Below are 21,810 nucleotides of genomic sequence, written 5' to 3'. Positions count from 1 at the left end.
TTAGCTCTCATGATGAGGAAAAAAAAACCAAAGGAACATCTAGTGATACTTTACTCAAGGAATCTGCCTTGTGGAGTTAACTGAGGCACTTTCTGACTGATATCTGGGAAGTGTTTGAACTTGTTGATCCTGAGGAAATGGACAGGCGCCTTGGGGCTATGAAGGCATCTACTTGTGTATTAGATCCAGTGGTGGGATTCAAATTTTTTTACTACTGGTTCTGTGGGAGTGCCTTGGTGGACATGAAATTTCTTGGTGGGTGTGGCTTTGGGGGCATGGCTTGGTGGGTGTGGCAGGGGAAGGATATTGTAAAATCTCCATTCCCTCCCGATCAGCTGGGACTCGAGAAGCAGAGAATAGATGGGGGTGGGGCTAGTCAGAGGTGATATTTACCAGTTCTCTGAACTACTCAAAATTACCACTACAGGTTCTCCAGAACTGGTCAGAACCTGCTGAATACCACCTCTGCTCAGATCCATATCCCTCTTGGATGGTCAAGGCTTCCTGTCACAACATGTAAAATATAAAGATAAAAGTTTTCTCTGCCAGATACATCTCACTCTAACAGGCAGTGCTCAACTCCATTTCCTAACTGAGGGAGCCAACACTGTCCAAGACGCTTTCGTGGACATGTGGCCAACATGATTATATTCTGAAAGCACATGGAACAGTTACCTTCCCACCAAAAGTGGTACCTATTTATCTACTTGTATTTGCATGCTTTCAAACTTCTAGGCTGACAGAAGCTGGGGCAAGAATGTGTGTTCACTCTATCACCTAGTGCTTGAGTCTTGAACCGCAAACCTTCTGGTCAACAAACCTAGTGTCTTAATTGCCCCTATACAACATATAGATAGTGGTAAATTCATCCTGACCTCAGTGAAGTAGTGTTCAATTGTCTCCTCAAAAAGACAGTTGTATCAAATATAGTGTATATATATATATATATATATATATATATATATATATATATATATATATATATATATATATATATATATATCTATCTGTGTGTGTGTGTGTGTGTGTGTGTGTGTGTGTGTGTGTGTGTGTGTTATTTGTGCTGATAAATAAATAAATTGATTGACAGATGATGGAAGCAATTGGCTTCCTCCCATAATTGGGGCTTACCAGGGGTTGTAAAAATCTAAGATATATCTGATAAATAAATAAATTGATTGACAGATGATGGAAGCAGTTAGCTTCCTCCCATAATTGGAGCTTACCAGGGGTTGTGACTATATATATATATAGTCATCACAAGAGTCCATCACGACAAAAAACCAATATTTTTACTGTTGCCTTTGTTATATTTGTGTTATATTTGTGCTGATAAATAAGGATGGATTGTCTCTTGTGACGAGCCGATGGACAGAGAATGGAAGTAGTGAACTTCCTCCCGTATTTGGGCATACCGGTGGTTGTAACTCTAAATAGATACCTATCACCCTGGCTTAGCTGATAAGGAGTCGAACTCTGTGGCTTAATGGTTAACACATCTGCCTAAGATGCAATACAGCACAGGTTCGAATCCCAGTAAGGGTATGGCTAGCTGATGAGAGCTAAATAGCTTGAAATAGATCTATACTAGTCCCCCTTTATTTATTTATCAGCACAAATACAACACACACACACACACACACACACACACACACACATATATATATATATATATAATCTACATCTACATCTACATACGCGCGCGCACACACACACACACACATATACACATATATATGTATATATATGTGTATATATATGTGTGTGTGTGTGTGTGTGCGTTTGTGTGTGTGTACGCGCGTGCGTGTGTGTGTCTGGGTATATCCACAAGGGGGCAATTTGATTTTTAATGGGTCAATTTGAACCTTGTTTAAACAAAGTTAATGGCCTTTTAGGCTTCCTCCACGTGAGTAGAATTAACTTTTTGAGTAAAGTAAGAATTATATGTCACGGGGGGGGGGGGGGAATCAGGATTTTAGAGATGCTTAGGTGGGAAATGTCCAAAACAAGGTTGGAACCACTGGTATACCTTGTCTCCAAGCTTTCCTCTTCAGGAAAAGCAGTTGAGAAGGCAAACTGACCTGCAACTTTGAAGGACTCAGGACACTATTGAAATTGGGAAGATTCCTACGGCCAGCGCTCTCAGTGGAGGAATGAATTGCCTTCTTGACAAAATATCTTTCAGCTCTGGCTGGTTTAGCAGCTATGATCATTCTTGGATATCCAGGTGACAGTGATGAGTATTACTCATGACAAGGCTAATGTTTTTCAAACATTCTGTATATGGGTCGAACTTTGAGGTAGTTCAAAGGCTGCAGCTACTGCAAATTTTCATGGCCTGGGCTGTGAATATATCACAACTCTTCAGAAGTGTCACAGAAGCTGCAGTTTTCTACCAAGATAAAAATCTATGTTCTCACAATGGTATACGTCACTTAAAGTGTGAGATGAATGGCATATATATTTAATAAATAAAATAAAATACAAAGTGCTATATAACATCATACCTGAATAATCAGTTCTGTTTAGTAACCTGAAAGACAGCATTCTCAGCTCATTTTTCAGATATGAATTTCCCTCGTTGTTCAGCTGTGGTTGACACCAAGTCTTATAAGCTTCTGAAAACACCTTCAACCATATTTCTCCTCCCAGGCTTGTGTCTGTGAAACTGTTGTGTCTGTTCTGTCTTGCTATTATAATAGTTTTAAGGTGCTTAAGACTTTAAAGTACTATCTACTTTTTAAATGTTTTTATAGACTGGTGTCTTATTTAAAGTTTACCTCTTTAAATAAGACTTTCTATTCTTTCTTGTTTGATTGATTTTGACAGAATTGCATCACTGCTTTGGAATTGTTTGGGGCAATAAACACAAGGTATTGAAAATGTCCCAAAGGTGCTTTTTCAAAAGGCAACTAGACTTTCAACTGGTTTTTCTTTGAAGACATTTCACTTCTCACTCAAGAAGCTTCTGTTTCTTGGATGTGAAGTGAAACATCTTCAAAGAACAAACAGAAAGTCCAGTTGCCTCTTGAAAAGCCACCTTTGGGATGACCATGACCTGGGTGACTGAGAATCTCCATATACAAGGTATTGAAAACATAATACATAGCACACATACTGTTGTGGTCTGCCGGCGGCCTGTGGAGCTGGCAGCAGAGTCGGACAGTGAGGAGGTTGGGGAGGAACATGGGCCAATCCTGAAGTCTGGGGAAGACTCGGATGAGGGCTCTGTATCGGAAACAGAGAGGGGGCCAGGGCCATCTGGTAGTTATATGCTGCCTCCAGAGCCTCCGGAGTTTGACATCAGTGAGGCAGAAGAATAATGTGAGCCTGTTCCCACTGTGCCCATGTGCAGACCTTCCAGAAGGCAAGAACAATTAAGACAAAAAGGGTGACTCAGGCTTGGAGATGACTGGCCCATCCCATAAGACATAAAAGAGGAGCAAACGGATGTGAGCCTTTGCAGGAAGCAACTTTGTTCATTCTGGTTGGTTCAAATTTTGAGAAGCTCCATTTAACTCTGTGCTCCGTTTGACCTTGCAAAGTTATTTGGCAATTAGGTCTCTGGCAGCATTTCAAGGGAGATAAAGGTGGGTGATTATCAGCACTAGCTAACTACCTTGACCCCTTCCAGTCTGGCTTCAGGCCCGGTTACAGCACTGAAACCGCTTTGGTCGCATTGACCGATGATCTCTGGAGAGCCAGAGATGGAGGCTATGCGTCCATCCTGGTTCTCCTCGACCTCTCAGCGGCTTTCGATACCATCGATACCATCGACCATGGTATCCTTCTGCGACGACTGCGGGAGGTGGGGGTGGGCGGCACTGTTTTACAGTGGTTCTCCTCCTACCTCTCGGACAGGTCGCAGTCGGTGTTGGTGGGGAGGGAGAGATCGTCCCCGAGGCCCCTAACCTATGGGGTGCCGCAGGGTTCGGTTCTGTCCCCCCTGCTATTTAACATATACATGAAACCGCTGGGCGAGATCATTCGAAGGCACGGGATAAAATACCACCAGTATGCGGACGATACTCAGTTGTATCTGTCCGCCCCGTGCCAACTCAATGAAGCGGTGGACGTGATGAACCGGGGCCTTGAGGCTGTTAAAGACTGGATGAGAGCTAACAAACTGGTACTCAACCCGGAAAAGACCGAGTGGCTGTTGTGTTTTCCTCCCAAAAATTTGGCTAACGTTCCACCAATCAGGCTGGGGGGGCAAAATTTATTCCCCTCAGATAGGGTCCGCAACTTGGGAGTCCTCCTGGATCCACAGCTGAGTTTTGACCACCACTTGTCGGCTGTGACCAGGGGGGCATTTGCCCAGGTTCGCCTGGTGCGCCAGTTGCGGCCCTACCTGAACCGGGAGGCTCTCACAACAGTCACTCGAGCCCTTGTGATCTCTAGGCTGGAATACTGCAATGTGCTCTACATGGGGCTGCCCTTGAAGAGCATCCGGCGACTTCAGCTAGTCCAGAACGCGGCCGCGCGAGTGATCATGGGCGCACCACGGTTCGCCCATATAACACCAATCCTCCGTGAGCTGCGCTGGCTACCTGTTGATCGTCGGGTGCACTTCAAGGTCTTACTTACCACCTATAAAGCGCTCCATGGTAGTGGATCTGACTATTTGAGAGACCGCCTCCTGCCAATCACCTCCCTGCGTCCCATCAGATCGCACAGAGTAGGCCTCCTCCGAATCCCATCCGCCAGTCAGTGCCGACTGGCGACTACGCGGAGGAGAGCCTTCTCAGTTGCTGCTCCGACATTATGGAACAACCTCCCCGTGGAGATCCGTACCCTCACCACAGTCCAGGCCTTCCGCACAGCCCTTAAGAACTGGCTATCCCGTCAGGCCTGGGGATAGGATTACTCTCACCCCGCCCGAATGTTGAGTGAATGTTGTGTTTTTATGACCAATTTTCTTTTAATCACGGTTCCTTTTTTTTAAGTCTTGTCTTGCACTCCCTTCCCTTCACTGTTGTAAGCCGCCCTGAGTCCCCTCAGGGAAAAGGGCGGCATATAAATTTCCAATAAAATCAAAAATCAAAAATCAAATCAAGCACTACCCTAAAAGACTGTGGCAGACATCTGTCGGACTCTTCACAGACTGTGAAACATTACGGGCTGTGAATGGCCATAATTCACAGCCGTTTAAATAAAAGATGGTTTCTGGGACTAAGCATGCGAGTTATGCTTTATCAGGAAGCCTAGGTCAGAACACCTACATGCATACCTTTCTACACACATGTGCAAGCATGCAATGTGGGAGAAAAGCCCACTTCTATGCTTTCCATCTGCTGGACTCTGAATGCTGAAATGGATATGGGATAAAGAACCAGCCAAAGGAAAAGGGGAAAAAAAGTAATCAGCCAAAGAATCAAGAGCAGAACTGTTTCCATTGACATTTTTCTCAGCATAAGGTGTTTCAAAGAACTGTAACAATTTCCAAAGTGCTATTTCTATGCATACAAAGTACATTTCCCCCCTTTAAATGTCTTCTCCTTTCCCTTCTTTTCCTCTTCTTTCCAGCATAACATATGGCACAAATACATATTAAATGAATCTCACCAATGATTCATAACAGAAGGTACTCCGCCCCCAGCCTGTTAGAAGTCTTGAACTAATCGCTATTATACCCACATCAAAAAAGCGACCATCCTTGCATTGGTCTAATGAGAATGATAAGAAAACACTGACACACAGGAGACAAATTGGTGCCAGTAATATAAAAATATGCCTTATTAAGTAGACATTCACAGATAGGAAGGAAGTCTGATTGCTCACTTTCCACATTTCTAAAGCAGACAAAAGAAGAGAAGATGAAAATAGTACAAGGAAATAAAGTTATGGGGTCAATAATATGCGTATTTATATCTGCCATCAGTATTCTCCCTAACCTTCCAAACAGGGGTGAAATGCTACCGGTTCTGACCAGCTTGCCCGAACTAGTAGTAAAAACTGCTACCAATTCTGCTACTAATTCGGGCAAACCGATATTTCCAACAATCAGCTGTGACACACAATTTATATTGCATGGCACGGTGGAACCCCCCCCTCCCCTCACTGTTTCTACTTATCTTTTCAGGCACGCTCAGTAGCAGGCTCCGCCCAAACATCCAGACATCATTGATGCTCTGCGTATGTGCAGAAGTTCCTGAGCACGCTCATATTTGCAAACGAGTAGCAAAGGTAAGTTGTTTTCACCCCTGCTTCCAAATAAGATTTTGGAAGTAATGATAACAAACAGAGAGATATCCAATGGTTAGTATTTGCTAGCAACTTCCAATTTACTACAACTGGGTGATTTCCGCCACCCTCCCTTCTTTTGTTTTCTGTCATGATAGGTCTTTGTTGAAAGTTTGAGGATGTGCTCAGGGCAGCAAATATGTTGTATGAAACCACAATAATATTTGAAATCTTCCCACGTACACTGACGGTTGAGCTTGCAGTATCAGAATCTGAATACTCCGAGCAATGAGAGTCCAACTTTTTATTCAGTATAGGAAGTAAATGTATAGGCTCCTTTAAAAAAATGTCTATCCAGTCTTCATTAGACCCACTCAGTAAAGGAGATCTGTCAGTAATTGGGTCCACTTTTGAACTACTTTTAAATGCACTTCCTGAAATCCATGGGACTACAAGTAGGAAGGATTACAGGTTTGAAAAAGCAGGCTAAGAAAAGAGATCTACACTTAATCTCCAGGAGGCCAAACAGTTACCAAGGTAATTGTTACATTGGTCTTTCCAGAGTGTTAAAGGAAGCCCAGCTAGAAGTGCTGCCAATGGGCAAATCCAGGACTTAAATTCTAGCTCTGGTCATTTTTTTGGGAGGGGGCAGAGAGCCCTTGCCGGCTAAAACCACCCTCATCTTGCTTAGAAAGTACATCTTGTATTTTTGTTGTTGAACTTTTGGCAATAGTTTAAGATGTTTGTTTTCACTTGGGCCCTTACTTCTCAAATGCATGACATTCTGCAACTGATTTGTTTTCAACTTCTTTGGGCAATAGACATTCAGAAAATCAGAAAACAGAATAAAAGAGTTGGAAGGGACCTTGGAGGTCACCTAGTCCTACCCCCTGCTCAGACAGGAAATCCCATATGGTTTCAGACAAATGGTTGTCCAATCTCTTCTTAAAAACTTCCAGTGTTGGAACCCCCACAATTTCTGTTGTACTAGCTTTCTTTCTGAATTGTCTTTGTGATATGTTTGTGTTAATTTTGTATGTGACCCTGCCATTTCAGAATTTCAACTTATATGATATTAATATTTGTATTTGTAGTATTGGTGTTTTTTTATTTTGCTGTTGTTATTGTTCAATGTTAATGTAAGTGCTTTAGATGTGGTAGAGAGTTTCTATGATATATGAATTGACTGTCATAGAATGTTACCCTACACCATTACATGTGCTAGTCTTTCACTACCCAAGGTCTGGTATTGGTATGCAATATGTCAGGCACTAAGCATTCATTCATAAGCAAGAAGAGTAGATTCCTACATAATCATTTCAACCAGATTTAAGCAAAGAAAGTTTTTGTCCTGCCTTTATTATTTTTATAAATAACTCAAAGGAATGAACATAACTAATACTCTTTCCTTCTCCTATTTTTCTCCACAACAACAATCACAGCCAGCTCCCTGTTTTCTCTCTATCTGCTCGTGGTGATCTCTGTCTTTATACCATACGACAGACTGCCTTCCACCAGCAGTTAATGAGATTTTCATGCAAAACCTTTAGATCCGTTAATGGGGAAGATTTTTTATTTATTTATTTATATTTATAAATAAATATAAAACAGGAGATTTCACACTCAAATGCCTAGACCAGCTGCAACTAAAATCCCTTTGCCATTTCTTATGTAGTCACATATGTGGGCTGACTTTACAGGGGGAAACAACGTTTTTCAAAGCATTTGATTATGTATTTGTACATCTATTTATTTTAACTAAATAAGGAATAATGGGTGGAAACTGATCAAGGAGAGATTCAACCTAGAAATAAGGAGAAATGTTCTGACAATGAAAACAATCAACCAGTGGAACAGCTTGTCTTTGGACGTTGTGGGAGCTTCAACACTGAAATGAAATTTCAAGAAGAGATTGGACTGCCATTTGTCATAAATGGTGTAGGGTCTCCTGCTTGGGTGGGGGATTGGACTAGATGACCTACAAGGTCCCTTCCACATCTGTTAATATGTTAAACCCTGTGAAGTGAGTTGGGCTAAGAGAGAGTGACTGACCCAAAGGCATCCAGCTGGCTTTCATGCCTAAGATGGGACTAGATCACACTCTCTTGGTTTCTAGGTTTCTAGGCAACTTAATCATCACCCCAGGAGTGAGCAGTTATTTTTCCCAAAGGGCCATATGAGAAACTGGGACTATTATGCCACCACCATGTCTCTATCCTCTGCTGTGGCCCAAAGCCAGAGTTGATCTAACCCCAAACCCACCAATGTTGCCCCACCCCTGATGTTGCAATGAGCCACACAGGGGCAGCTGAAGGGCTGAACGTGGTCCACAAAGCATAAAATGCCCAGGTCTGCATTACACCAAACTGGATCTTATAGTCTTGGAAACTGGATATGTGTAATTTGGGACAGTATTTATCAATAGGTTTGCTATGGCTAGGATACTTTGATTCTTCTGCTGAACACCTCTAGAAGCAATGTGAAGGTTGCAATTAATTTCCCTAATGTGGATGGACTGTGCAGGCCATTCAATGATTCACAGACCACTACTGTTGTTTCCAGATCTGCAAAGTCTATTACACAGTGGTCTTAATGTAAAGAGAAGTGGGGTGGCTTTTTTGCTTGTAGAGGGGACAGCAAGCAGCTACAGAAACAAAAAGCCACCGTTGTCTGCAAATGTTTAAACCAAATGTTTGTTAATTCAAACAAAACATTTTATATTATAACGCTGCAACCCCTGATCTTAATGTGCAAAAACTGATTTGTAAAGGCAGAGGGGAAGTTAATTTTCCAGCCTGGAAGGGAAAGATCCAAGCCTAAGCATAATGCATGCTCAAGTGAGCTCAAATGGATTGCTGTGGTTGTTTGTGTGACTGCTTAGGAATGAAACAGGCAGTTAAAGCATTTTGCAACTATTAGAAGGAAGTGGGTTAGCAAGGTGCAGACAGAGCAAAAACATTGGTTGAGATTTTTCATTCTGTGGGGATGCTTTCTTCATGAGCATTCTGCATTCTTTATAGCAATAGCACTTAGACAAGGGGTGTCAAACTCAAGGCCCAGAGGCTGTAACTGGGACCGCGCTGGAAACAATGAAGAACTGCCTGTGGTGCCTTTCCCAGCAAAAACAGAGCTCGGGAGACACGGCTCTCCCAGACACGGCTCTCCCGAGCTCCGTTTTAGCTGGCACAGCACTCGGGCCACCACAGGCACCCCTAACATGAGTGACGTTGAGCTGGCCACACCCACCCTGGCCACACCCACCTTGCCACCTGGCCACGCCCACCTTGCCAGAAGAGGGAGTCAAACTATTCTCCAAAACACTTGAGGGCAGGACAAGAAGCAGTGGATGGAAACTAATCAAGGAGAGAGACAATCTAGAACTAAGGAAAAGTTTCCTGACAGAACAATTAGCCAGTGGAACAACTTGCCTCCAGAAGTTATGAATGCTCCAACACTGGGAGTTTTTAAGAAGAGATTGAATAACCATTTCTCTATCTGTCTGTACTTTGTGAACAGGCAAAGTTGGTGAAGGTGTTTGAGACACTAATATTAGTTGAGGATGTAGCGAAAAAGCGAGTCAGGAAATGCTAGAAGCATTGCACTGCTACTTCAGCAGATCTATAGTTAACCAACATTGCTGGGTTGCATTAAAAAAAGAGAGATGAATAGTTACAGCGACAAATACAGTGAGGAAGGCAAGTTTTCATATTAGCGATGCTATTATACCTATTTAGTTGCAGGCACAGGGATAACATCTTGTCTGCTTGTGATATGTTAATGTGCTCTGCTGAAAGTAGCTTATAGAACTCAATGATGGAGAATAATCAGCCATTTTGCTACTAAAGTCATATTTAGACCCCTTCCCGCCTTCACGCTCCACCATATAGTTTTGGAGCTGTCATTTTTCAATCAACGGTATTATCTGCAGAGAGCTCTGACATAAACGTTGGAACTGATGTATTACTGACAAAACACAGCAGAGCCCAGAGCCGGTGGGTATTACCACTAAACAGCAATTCGGCTGAAAGATTTTCATTTAGTTCTTCCTCTCCCGACTTTACCTTGTTTATTCACCCTTCCAAAGTGTCAGAAACAATGGCGCTTCTAAACAGAAATTATTTTGTCTAACAAACAAGGAGTCTGCACAAACAACTGAAAGCAAAAGCTCTCGCAGGGACAAATGAACGCACTTCATCACTAATGCTTGTCAGCCGCACCATGTGGTTTCAGCTTTAATTTCTTAACATTCTGTTAAAATTGTGATTTAGCATCTATTTTAATGCAGCATAAACACTTGAATATTTTACTACAATACCCTCTCCCCCAGCTCATTTCAAGTTAACTCTTCATTCTTATTCCAATTAGACACATATACGGAAAACAGAAGTGCAGAATATAAATATGAACTGGACGGACAGAGTTTCAACCAATTTTGTGGGAAGAAATCTGATCCAAACCAAGTGAGCTTTTCATGTCTCCCTCTGACTCATCTAGTAAGCTGGGAGAAAATACACACACACACACACACACACACACACACACACACACACATACACATACACACACACAAACAGTATATCTGCCTTTCAGTGCACATTCAGAATTCAAGAAGAGTCTGGATGACAAATTCTATTCATTAAAATTTTAGGCACATATGCTGGTCTGCTATCTACTGCATTGATCTTTGGAAAACTGAAACACATAATCCATCCTTTTCAGAATTTTTCAATCCTCCCTCCCAAGTACAAAATTGCACTTATTGGGGTAAAATATGTGTAATGCTGCAAACATTAGAGAAACATATGTAAAACACGTTTTCCTATAAGCAAAGCACATATAAAATGTGTATAAAAACTATACATGTATTCTTCTGTTCAATCGTGTCCAATTCTGAAAGTTTTCTTGGCATGGTTTTTCAGAAGTGGCTTGCCATTCCCTCATTTCAAAAAGAGAGAAAGTGGTCCAATGTTACCTAGCTGGCTTTGTTCCTAAGGTGGAACTAGAACTCCCAGTTCCTAGCTTGAAGCCTTGACAAAAATATTTAATCATTCCCCCGGCTCAGCTGATAAGGGAGGAGAGCTTGTGGCTTAGAGGTTATTATAACTGCCTAGCATGTAAAATAGCCCAAGTTCAAATCCTAGTAAGGGTACAGCTAGCTGATGAGAGCTAAATAGCTTGAAATAAATCTATACTAGTCTCCTTTCATTTATTTATCAGCAAAAAAATTCAATGCAAAATGGTTTCGGCCTGAAAGGTTCTAGCTGAAAGGCAAAAGGATGCTGCCTCCCATATCTGGGGCATCCCAGGTGCCTTGACAAAAACATAATTCATATCTATATCCATGCTTGTGCTTGCATGACAATGTGACCTTGTCGAAACGTCACCAAGATACTGTCAATCTTACACGGGAAAAGACCCGAATATGCCAAGACCTGCATACCTATACCCATGAAAATCTACGAAATCTGCACACTTACACACACACACACACACACACACACACACACACACATATGTATAACCAGGGGTTGTAAAAAAAAAAATCTAATAGATACCTTTCACCCTGGCTTCGCTGATAATGGATAAGAGCCTGTGGCCTAATGGCTAAGATCTCTGCCTAGTATGCCTAGTGTGCAATATAGCCCAGGTTCAAATCCCAGTAAGGGTATGGCTAGCTGATGAGAGCTAAATAGCTTGAAATAGATCTATACTAGTCTCCCTTTATTTATTTATCAGCACAAATAAAACACACACACACACACACACACACACACACATATATATATATATATATATGTTATATTTATGCTGATAAATAAATAAAGGGAGACTAGTATAGATCTATTTCAAGCTATTTAGCTCTCATCAGCTAGCCATACCCTTGCTGGGAATCGAATGGAAGTGTGACCTTCCTCCCATATTTGGGCATACCAGGGGTTGTGACTTTAAATATATATATATATACACACACTTAGACAGTTTATGTATATATACTGTCCTTAACTTAGACAGTCATTTAGTGACTATTAAAAGTTGCAACAGCACTGAAAAAGTGACTTATGACCATTTTTCACACTTACGACCATTGCAGCATTTCCATGGTCACATGATCAAAATTTGGATGCTTGGCAACTGATTCAAATTTATGACAGTTGCGGGGTTCCCAGGTGGTATGTTCCTCCTTTAGGACCTTCTGATAAGCAAAGTCAATGGGGAAGCCAGATTCATTTACTTACTTAAAAAAAACCTGCAGTGATTCACTTAACAACTGTGGCAAGGAAGGTCGTAACATGGGGCAAAGCTCACTTAACAAATTTCTCAGTGACAGAAATTTTGGCCTGAATTGTGGTCATAAGTCAAATGCTACCTGTACAGCTTCTGAATAAAGAATGTATGAATAAAGAAACTGAATGTAGTTCTACTGTGAACATTCAAACTCAAATATATATACTTTGCATTTTGAAAGGTGTAGTTGTGATTTCTTTGTTCCATAGAGAAGAGTCAGAATCACTACAACTGGGAGTCTGATTTATACAGCATGGACTTCTTCCACTATTACTCTGTTTTAGTTTAATAGCCATAGGTTTGTTCACATGGTGCTGAGTGTTCAATGCTTTTAAAAGCATTGAATTATATTAAAAATTGGAGTTTATTACCATTTTTCAGTAAAGCTTGTATGAGGCTTCAAAGAAAAGAATATTTCTTCACAAAGTAGGCTTGCATAGTCAAAAGTACACACAAAACTCTATCCAGACATTTTTTTTATTTCATGTTAATAATATATAGTAGTATAGCATAGCAATAAGACTTATATATACTGCTTCACAGTGCTTTCCAGCCCCTTTTAAGTGGTTTACAGAGTCAGCCTATTGCCCCCAACAATCTGGGTCCTCATTTTATCACCTCGATGCTTGAGTCAACCATGAGCCGGTGACACCCAAACTGCCAAAATGCTGGCAGCTGGTAATCAGCAGAAGTATCCTCCAGTACTGCACTCTAACCACAGCACCACTGCAGCTCATGTTAACTGAATAACCATCATTCCCTTTCAAGAAGGCTCTTAGCAAGCAGGAGAAAGACAAGACCCTTTCTTCTCCTTCACTTTGCTGAAATAGATTTCTTTTAAAAGAAAAATACCCTTCACTTACCAATAAAATCAAGTCAAGAATGGTCACAGAGGGTGAATGTTTTATTTCTAAAGAGCACTACCTGTACGGGGAAAATAAATGACAGCTGTTAGAGGAACATGCTTCATCAAAAACTGTATAATTAACTTGACAGTTGGCACATTCATTGTGCTAAGGAGTTCATGCCAGTACATGAAATCTTTTAGTGGTGAAAAAAATAAATTTGGCTGTAGCTGTCTTTTATGTTAAATAAATGCAATATCGCTCTGTTCCAAGGAAAAAGTGATGAAAATATATTTCATCACTTGACTGCTGATAACCATGTAATGTTCAAATTAGTTAATTTTTGAACTTTTCTGGCTGGACTTTCCTGGGAATTAAGTGATGAGATGCATTGTTGATGTGATCCACCAAGAGATGTTCTATATTTAAAAGTATCTCTTTAGAATAAAATAGAATAGAATAGAATAACAGAGTTGGAAGGGACCTTGGAGATCTTCTAGTCCAACCCCCTGCTTAGGCAGGAAACCCTATAGCACTTCAGACAAATGGTTATCCAATCTCTTCTTAAAAACTTCCAGTGTTGGAGCATTTGCAACTTCTGGAGGCAAGTTGTTCCACTGATTAATTGTTCTAACTGTCAGGAAATTTCTCCTTAGTTCTAAGTTGCTTTTCTACTTATTAGTTTATATCCATTGTTTCTTGTCCTGCCCTCATGTGCTTTGGAGAATAGCTTGACTCCCTCTTCTTTGTGGCAGCCCATGAGATATTGGAACCCTGCTATCATGTCACTCCTAGTTCTTCTTTTCATCAAATATACCCAATTCCAGCAACGGTTCTTCATATGTTTTCGCCTCCAGTTCCCTAATCGTCTTTGTTGCTCTTCTCTGCCCTCTATCTAGAGTCTCCACATCTTTTTTACATCATGGAGACCAAAACTGGATGTTGTATCCCAAGGGGGGCCTTATCAGAGCATTATAAAGTGGTATTAACACTTCACATGATTTTGAGTCTAGCCCTCTATTTATGCAGTCTCTTACTTCTCTCTGCCTCAGATGTTTGCTTTTGTCCATGATTTGATCTTGATTCCAATGACACTGAACAACATTCTTCTAGCAGGTACTGTATATGGAATCCAGATTGTCACTGAATCCTTCTGGGATAATGTCTCAACTTCTCATCCAAAATCTCACCCTGCTTGGTCTTATCCAAATCATCAAGATCAGTTCCATATTAATAAGAAAAAGAATATTGGAGATATAAATAAGATGTGAGCAGAGATATACTCTAATTACAGCCAAAGTATTACCTGAATGACTCCATTTATATTGCATCTATTGTATCCTTGTTCCCTATGATGGCAGGAGAACAGAATGTGGCATCTGGTTCATGGCTATGGAATGATCCAGAAGGGGAGCCAGGAAATCAATATGGTAGCCATGACCACATAATCAATGCCTTGCCTCAACTTCATATTTTATTACAACTACTAACACTTCTGGTCGTGGGTATTGTTCATACAGTCATTATAGTTGGTCTTCTTGTATAGAACAAGTTCTAAGCCCTAATTTCTTCTCTAGAACAAGAGATAAAGACACAACAGAGATGAAGGGGGTGAATTCTTAATAAATTCAACTGAGTAACTTTGGCTTTTAAATTCTCTTTTTCATCTGTGCTTTGTTCATTTTGTAGATGAATCACCCATTCAGAACTAATATTGCAATAATTCAGAATGCTTCCAAAAAGAAGAGACATACAGATTAAAGCTGAAACCCTGCCTTTGACATACTGCTAAAATATGTTCTTACCTCCAAAGACTTCTGGAATGATAAATATGTCATTTTATTACTGATTGATTAATGCAATGCCCAGTCCACATATTCATTACTAAAAATATCCCTTGATATAAAGCTGCACTATAACAACACCAATTGTAATAGCATTTTTTAATTCATAGATATACATTTTGAAATGTATTTATCTGACAGTCTAGAGAATAAGTACATATTTTTTTAAAAAATGCTTAAAGGCAAATCCTTGGGGATTTGTAATAGGAAAAAAAAGGTACCACAATATACTTACAAAATTTCTACTCTCTGTATTGCTGGAGACAGATGTAACAGACAACTGTTGTTAAACACCTACTTATTTATTTCATTTATTTAAAAGATTTGTGTGGTCACGAATTTTAGAACTGTAGCTTTGGGTGATTCACAATTATTAAATAAAACCAAGCATCGCACACAAAAATGGAAGCAAAAACAGTAAATACAGAAATAAAAACATCTGGTACCACTTTTTCTTGTTGTGGCCAACATCAACTCCAATTGCATTCTACCCTTTGTTGAGGTAAGATTTTAAGATCTGTAGAAGACAAGTTTTCAAGATCTGCTAGCTAGAGCAGATCTCTAGTTCTCCTGTGTGCATACAAACCATCACACAATTTTCTCCTGTTACATCAGGCTGCAAACTCCACTCTTTTGAACATGTGTCATATCTTATGAAATGGGTCTAGTATGTGTTGTGACCTATATTTACTATTTATTCTTTTGTGCCCCTTTTATAGACATGATAATATAAAAATGTACTCACAAGTGTGCAATATTGCCTTTGTAGGTGAAATGATTTTGGATAAGAAATTTATAAAAAAATAAGAACAACTGTTGTCCTATATTGCTCATGGAATGATTGAATAGTAAATTGCAAGTAAATTGCAAGTACTACAAAAATATTTATTAGTCCACAATGTTTTGCACATTTTTATGAAAATACCTCTTATATATTCTAGGATTCTAGGATAAAGACAGAGAAACAGACAGACAGACAGACAGACAGACAGACAGACAGACGTGGAATCATAGTAACATACCCTTTTTGCAGCATTAAAATTATTACATGAGTGATTTCACAAATGTTATTTTGTCAGAACCTCATCAGAAACTGGCACAATAAATGAGGGCGAGTTTGGGTCAAAAAGATAGGCAAATAAATAAATAAATATGACACTGTCTTATAGTATAATACTAAATAAAAATGGATTTTTTGTGTGAGTGGATGAATATATTATGAATCAAGCCAACAATGGAGATGCACACAATAGATTATAATGGCTGATATTTGAGTTCTTCCCTACCCATGCACACACTTTACATATTTTTATTTGATGATTCGAATCATCCTGATAGATCCCTGCTTCCCAAGGTGTCCCAGTAAAAATTATTTATGAAAGATTTCTACCAGTTGGGATCCTGACAGGTCTAAACTATCCGGCTGAGAGGTCTTGTTCTGTCCTGTCCTTTGACAGAACTTGTAGCTTCAACTAATCCTAGGGAAAAAATAGGGGAGAAAATGTTTTGGATTTTATTGTCCAAATCACCGAAATACAGTAACTACACATCCATTTGTTCAAAGTGCAAGGGCTACCAGTGCAACTCCCACTATAGGTTATTGTAGAAACAAAAACACATTATTGTGCTCAGCTTGGCAGATGCAATTATTCAGCTCAAACACTTCTTCTGAATTAAATATGATTTATAGTGTACATGATTATCAAGGTAGTAGTCTACAGAAGTCTTTTCAGAAGAATTACAATGATTCTCCTTTTAATCAGCCACCATGTCGCCAAGCAAGCATCTCTTGTTCCATTCAGTAGAAGGACAACCATTCTCAAAATTCAGAAGCCATTTGAAAGCTACATTGCAGAGTGAAATGGAAGAAAAACACAATGCATCTCCAAAGGAGCACTCTGGACTTCAGTCTCCTTCACCAAAGAAACACAAATAACCTTGGCAGGCTGTTTCGAAGAGCAGAACTCAATTTTCTCTAGTGAAGAATCATGAATCTTCAATACAGTAAATAGACGGGTGAAAGAAATTCACTCAACTCTTGCTGAAATTCTATGAACAGCACACATCAGAAAAATGTCGCCGAATACTGCAGAAGAAATGTAGGAAAATTAGCAACCCAGGGCTCCTTTTTAACCAGACCAACCAGGATCCTAAATCACTAACATCACATCAGATCTGAAAGCTCATGGGTTAAATCTAAGAAAGACACAAAATAGATAGGCGAACTAGATACTTAAATAAGGACTCACTATTTAATGTGTAGTTGTCCTAAAGGTGCTTTTTCAAAAGGCAACTGGACTGTCTTTAATATGTTTTTTTTAAAACAACAGCAAGCAAACTAGAAAGTCCAGTTGCCTCCTAAAAAGCACCTTGGGACAACCATGACCTGGATGACTGAGAATCTCTACAGACTTAATATGCACTAAATATTAGTCAACAGGTAGAAATATTTCTAGAAACAGGATAACTGTTGCAGTTTGGCACAATAAAATGATAAGGTGCTCTATGTTTTCTCATAATACAGTAAAATGCTTTTATATCTATCTCTACTGTGTTCACTGTTAAATCTAATGAATAGACTTTTTAAGTAATCTTTTCTGCAATATGTACGCACAATGTGATTTTTCTTTCCAGATTTTTTCTGTTATTTTTTATTTTTCAAAATAATGTGATGTTTACATATTATTTTGCAAATGTCCCTTCTATAAGTATATAAGGGTTTTTAAAGTTTTCAAATGAATTAATGCTGGACTTTTCTAATCTATGCTTTATTACATGTGGGTTTAGGTACCTCCTTCTCTTTCCATCTTTTCAACAAAGCAAAGGTTAGTCTCTCAAGTCTGTGAATACTCCCATTCCCAACTGGCTACTATCTTTAGAGAAAGACCAAGTAAAAAGTGATCAGTTAAACCATCAAATCTAACATTCTGTTCCATTCAAGGAGAACCCAATATTTTCTTCTATGAAACTGTTAGGAAGAGCTTTTTTAAAATGTTTAGCAGGATTTGTGTAACAAAAGGTCCTTCATTCTAAAACAGTGATGGCTAACCTTTTTGTCATTGTATGCAGAATGCACCCATAATGCAATGTGTGTGTAAACCCCTGCATGTGCCCCATCCCTTGCGCATGTGGACATGACTCCCTGGGTGTACCTGGCCCCCGTGCATGTGACTCCACCATGCTCCCCTGCCCTCCCGCACATGCGTGCATGACCCCCCACTCCCCCTGATGCACACACAACCCCCATGTATGTGCATTTAACCCATGTATGTGCATGTGACTCCATGCATGTGCATGTGACCCCCATGTGCTCCTCCATGAATGCATGAATGCGAGCACATCTCCCACATGCAGGGCAGAGACCCGAAAAGCAGCTGGCTGGCGGAAGGCACACACACGTGCACAATAGAGCTGAGCTGGGGTGATGGCTCATATGCCCACAGAGAGGGCTCTGCGTGCCACCTGTGGCATGTGTGCCATAGGTTTGTCATCATGGTTCTATAACATGGAAAGAGAGGTCATGTCCTCCTTTTTTGTGATGTCTCTCAAGCATCTTGCAAGTCTAAATATTCATAGTTGCCTCCATCCAACTCATTGCAGTTACTTTCTAGCTCACTTATCATCCTCATCATATTACTCTGCATCTGTTCCAGGAAAAATTAATAGAACATGGCCAGCACTTGTTACATGACAGTGATACCACGTTGCAGAACACATTTCTCAGTTCTAACATGGCCTAGAAATATTCGCAAGCCATCTGTCCTGGTTACAGGAATCCTGATTGAAGCTAATAGGACAATGCTTTATTGTCTTCCCATTTCTAAAGAGGCTAGCTGCTTGACTTCATGTTAGTTAGTGCAGAACCAAGAAGAGCATATGAGGTCAAAACAAGATAGAGAAGAATTCTTTAATCATTCGTGCCACTTCCCCGCACAGTGTTCCTATTCTTCATAGTGCTTGAGTGAATGCAATTTGTTACTGAAAGGATGGGCCACCAGGTTACCCCTGCCATTGGATCATTACACTGCAAAGTCAGATAAACAAACCACCACAGATGTTTGAGCTGAACTGTAACAGATTATTTGATCAAAAACAGGTTCTGTCCAATAAAACGTAGGTTATTATGACCAATCTTGATTTGAATTCTAACATCCAGAATTGGTGGACATCTCCTGGTTCATAGACCTTGATGTAGATCCTGCTTCATTTGGACTTCAGATTCTCCAGATTTTAATCATACGTCACTCTTTTGATCCAAGCAAATTTGTGTGTTCTACTTTTCGGTGAGAGATGCCAGGAAAAAAAAATATTCCTCCTCCACAATGGTAAAATAAAATAAGGCTATAAAGTCATTCAGTTCAGGAGCAGATGTGAGAAGAACTGATGGCAGGTTAACTACCCCTCCCTCAGACAAGAGTTGATTGAAAAATATTACAAGCTAGAGTGTTTACTGATTTATTTTGATTTATAAGGCTACCTAACCTGAAGGGATCTAACTAAAGTGGCGTACCTTGTGTTTAAAAACATATAAAAACAAAACAGAAATCAGTAATAATAACAGCAAAACTGCCACAGGGATTGTGGAAAATTAAAATATAAAATATTAATATTATTGGGAAAAAACACTGAAGTATGCTGTAAGGCAAAATATATGGCAGGATTCATTGTTAGCACAGTTTTATTTCATTAAAATAAAGTGATATTAGCACTGCACATGATCTTAATTCTATCTCTCTGTTAATGGAGCGTAGAACGGTGTTGACTTTTTTTTTTTGCAGCTGCAGCTCACTGCTGGCTCATATTCAAGTGATTGTCCACTAGGACTCCAAGATCCCTCTCACAGTTACTACTATTGAGCCAGATACCACTTGTTCTATACCTGTGCATTTTTTTTCTTGCCTAAGTGCTGATGGTCTGGGCTGGGCCTGATATCTTGGTGCTGGAGGAGCAGCAAAAGTAATTACAGAACCATACATCCATGGTAATCTCTAGAATGCCTTTGAAATCCCAGGAGGAACACCAATGCAGTGTTCATCTTAAAAAGGGGGAAAGAGAAGGCAGATGGATTTGTCCCAAGCAAATCATTCTGGACTAACTTTAAACTCATTTGATGAAATTAGTAGCTTAGTAGTTATCACAAAGCAAGATGGGTGGCAAAAAAAAATTCTAATAATAAACTGTAAAGTCCTCAATTCTACGGCGACGATTCCGGAGCGTGCCTCCCAGGTGGTGCCTCTTATAGGCTGAGCCATAACAGACGCAAGGCGGGAAAATGGAGCTTCATCATTTGTCCGTCTGTCTGACAGCTGCTATTTAAAGAGTTGTCAGACAGAGAGTTCCCTGTTGCCGGTTACTAAATTGCCTCACTTGTTAGCTGTTACTGTTAGTGAAAATAAAAGTTATTTTTACTTCATAACCTGCCTGGTCTATGTTCCTACCAGCCTGGTTCTCAGGCTAGAACACAAACAAATTAGTATATCAAGAGAATGTTATGGATAATGTATGTATGTAATGTGTGTGTGTGTGTGTGTGTGTGTGTGTTTGTTTGTTTGTTTCCTGCCATTATTATTTTTACAAATAACAAGGTCAAGCAGCTGCCTTTGACAGCTAAGGTGGCACTTAAACTCATGATCAAGGTTTGTTTTGGTGTCTTAACCCTCTAGGGCCAAAAAAAAAAAAAAAAAAAAGGAAGAAGTCTTCAATAGTGTGTCTCTTGTTAGTCACTTAATAAAATGATAAACTGTGGGCTAGCTAATGCCATTATCAGATAGACTGGCTGAATGATGTCATGAAAGGAAGGCTTATAAATAACTCCACTTTAGCTGGAAGGGAAGTACAATATTGAATGGAGTGCCCCAAATTTCTATCCCGGATCCTGACACTTCAATATTTTCATTACTGATTTGGACATAGAATTTATGGGAATATTTCTGAAGTTTGCAGATGACACTAAGCTGGCAAGGATACTAATCCTTTAGATGAAAGAGAGAAGGTTCAAAAGGATCTTCTTCAAACACTCTGTTTACCATCCTGCCAATTCTAACCTCACCTTGCAAAAAAAAAAAAAAAAAAACCACCATCCTTATTCCCTCCCCTCTTCCCTTTTCATTCAGCAAGCTTTGCTAATGTATTATACTCCATGAACCATCACTGGTTCTTGCCCATATTAATTATTTAATATTATTCAGTGTTTGCCCTTGATGCTGAAAAATTGTCACTGCAAATGTTAACTTTATAGGAAATGATAAATGATCATATTTGCATTTTGAAAGGAAATGAATTGTTTGAAGAACCAGTCTTGGAAGAAGTATCAGATATTGCCTCTGTAATTATCTATTTCTATTTTGGTTTTGTACTGATTTTATATTTGCTGCATGCTCCAATCATTAGTCCTTTGCTTGGATAGATATTGTTGAAACGTATTAGAACTGTGCTCTTTTAAAGTGTGACTGGATGGGAAAATAGTTCACTGGTTTCCAATGAACCGAAAAATTCTGTTGGGTGCATCATTTACTCACCAATTTCTTCTCTCATTATTCTGCCCAGGCTATAATCAATTTTGCTTGGTCCCTTCATTTTGGAAGAATAATATTGCTGATTGTGTTACAGTGCTTATTCTTTATAGTCAGGTTTTCAAATATTCATTAAACAAG

The sequence above is a fragment of the Thamnophis elegans genome, chromosome 2, assembly GCF_009769535.1.
Source record: "Thamnophis elegans isolate rThaEle1 chromosome 2, rThaEle1.pri, whole genome shotgun sequence".
NCBI classification, from domain to species: Eukaryota; Metazoa; Chordata; class Lepidosauria; order Squamata; family Colubridae; genus Thamnophis; species Thamnophis elegans.
This window is presented reverse-complemented; position numbering follows the sequence as displayed.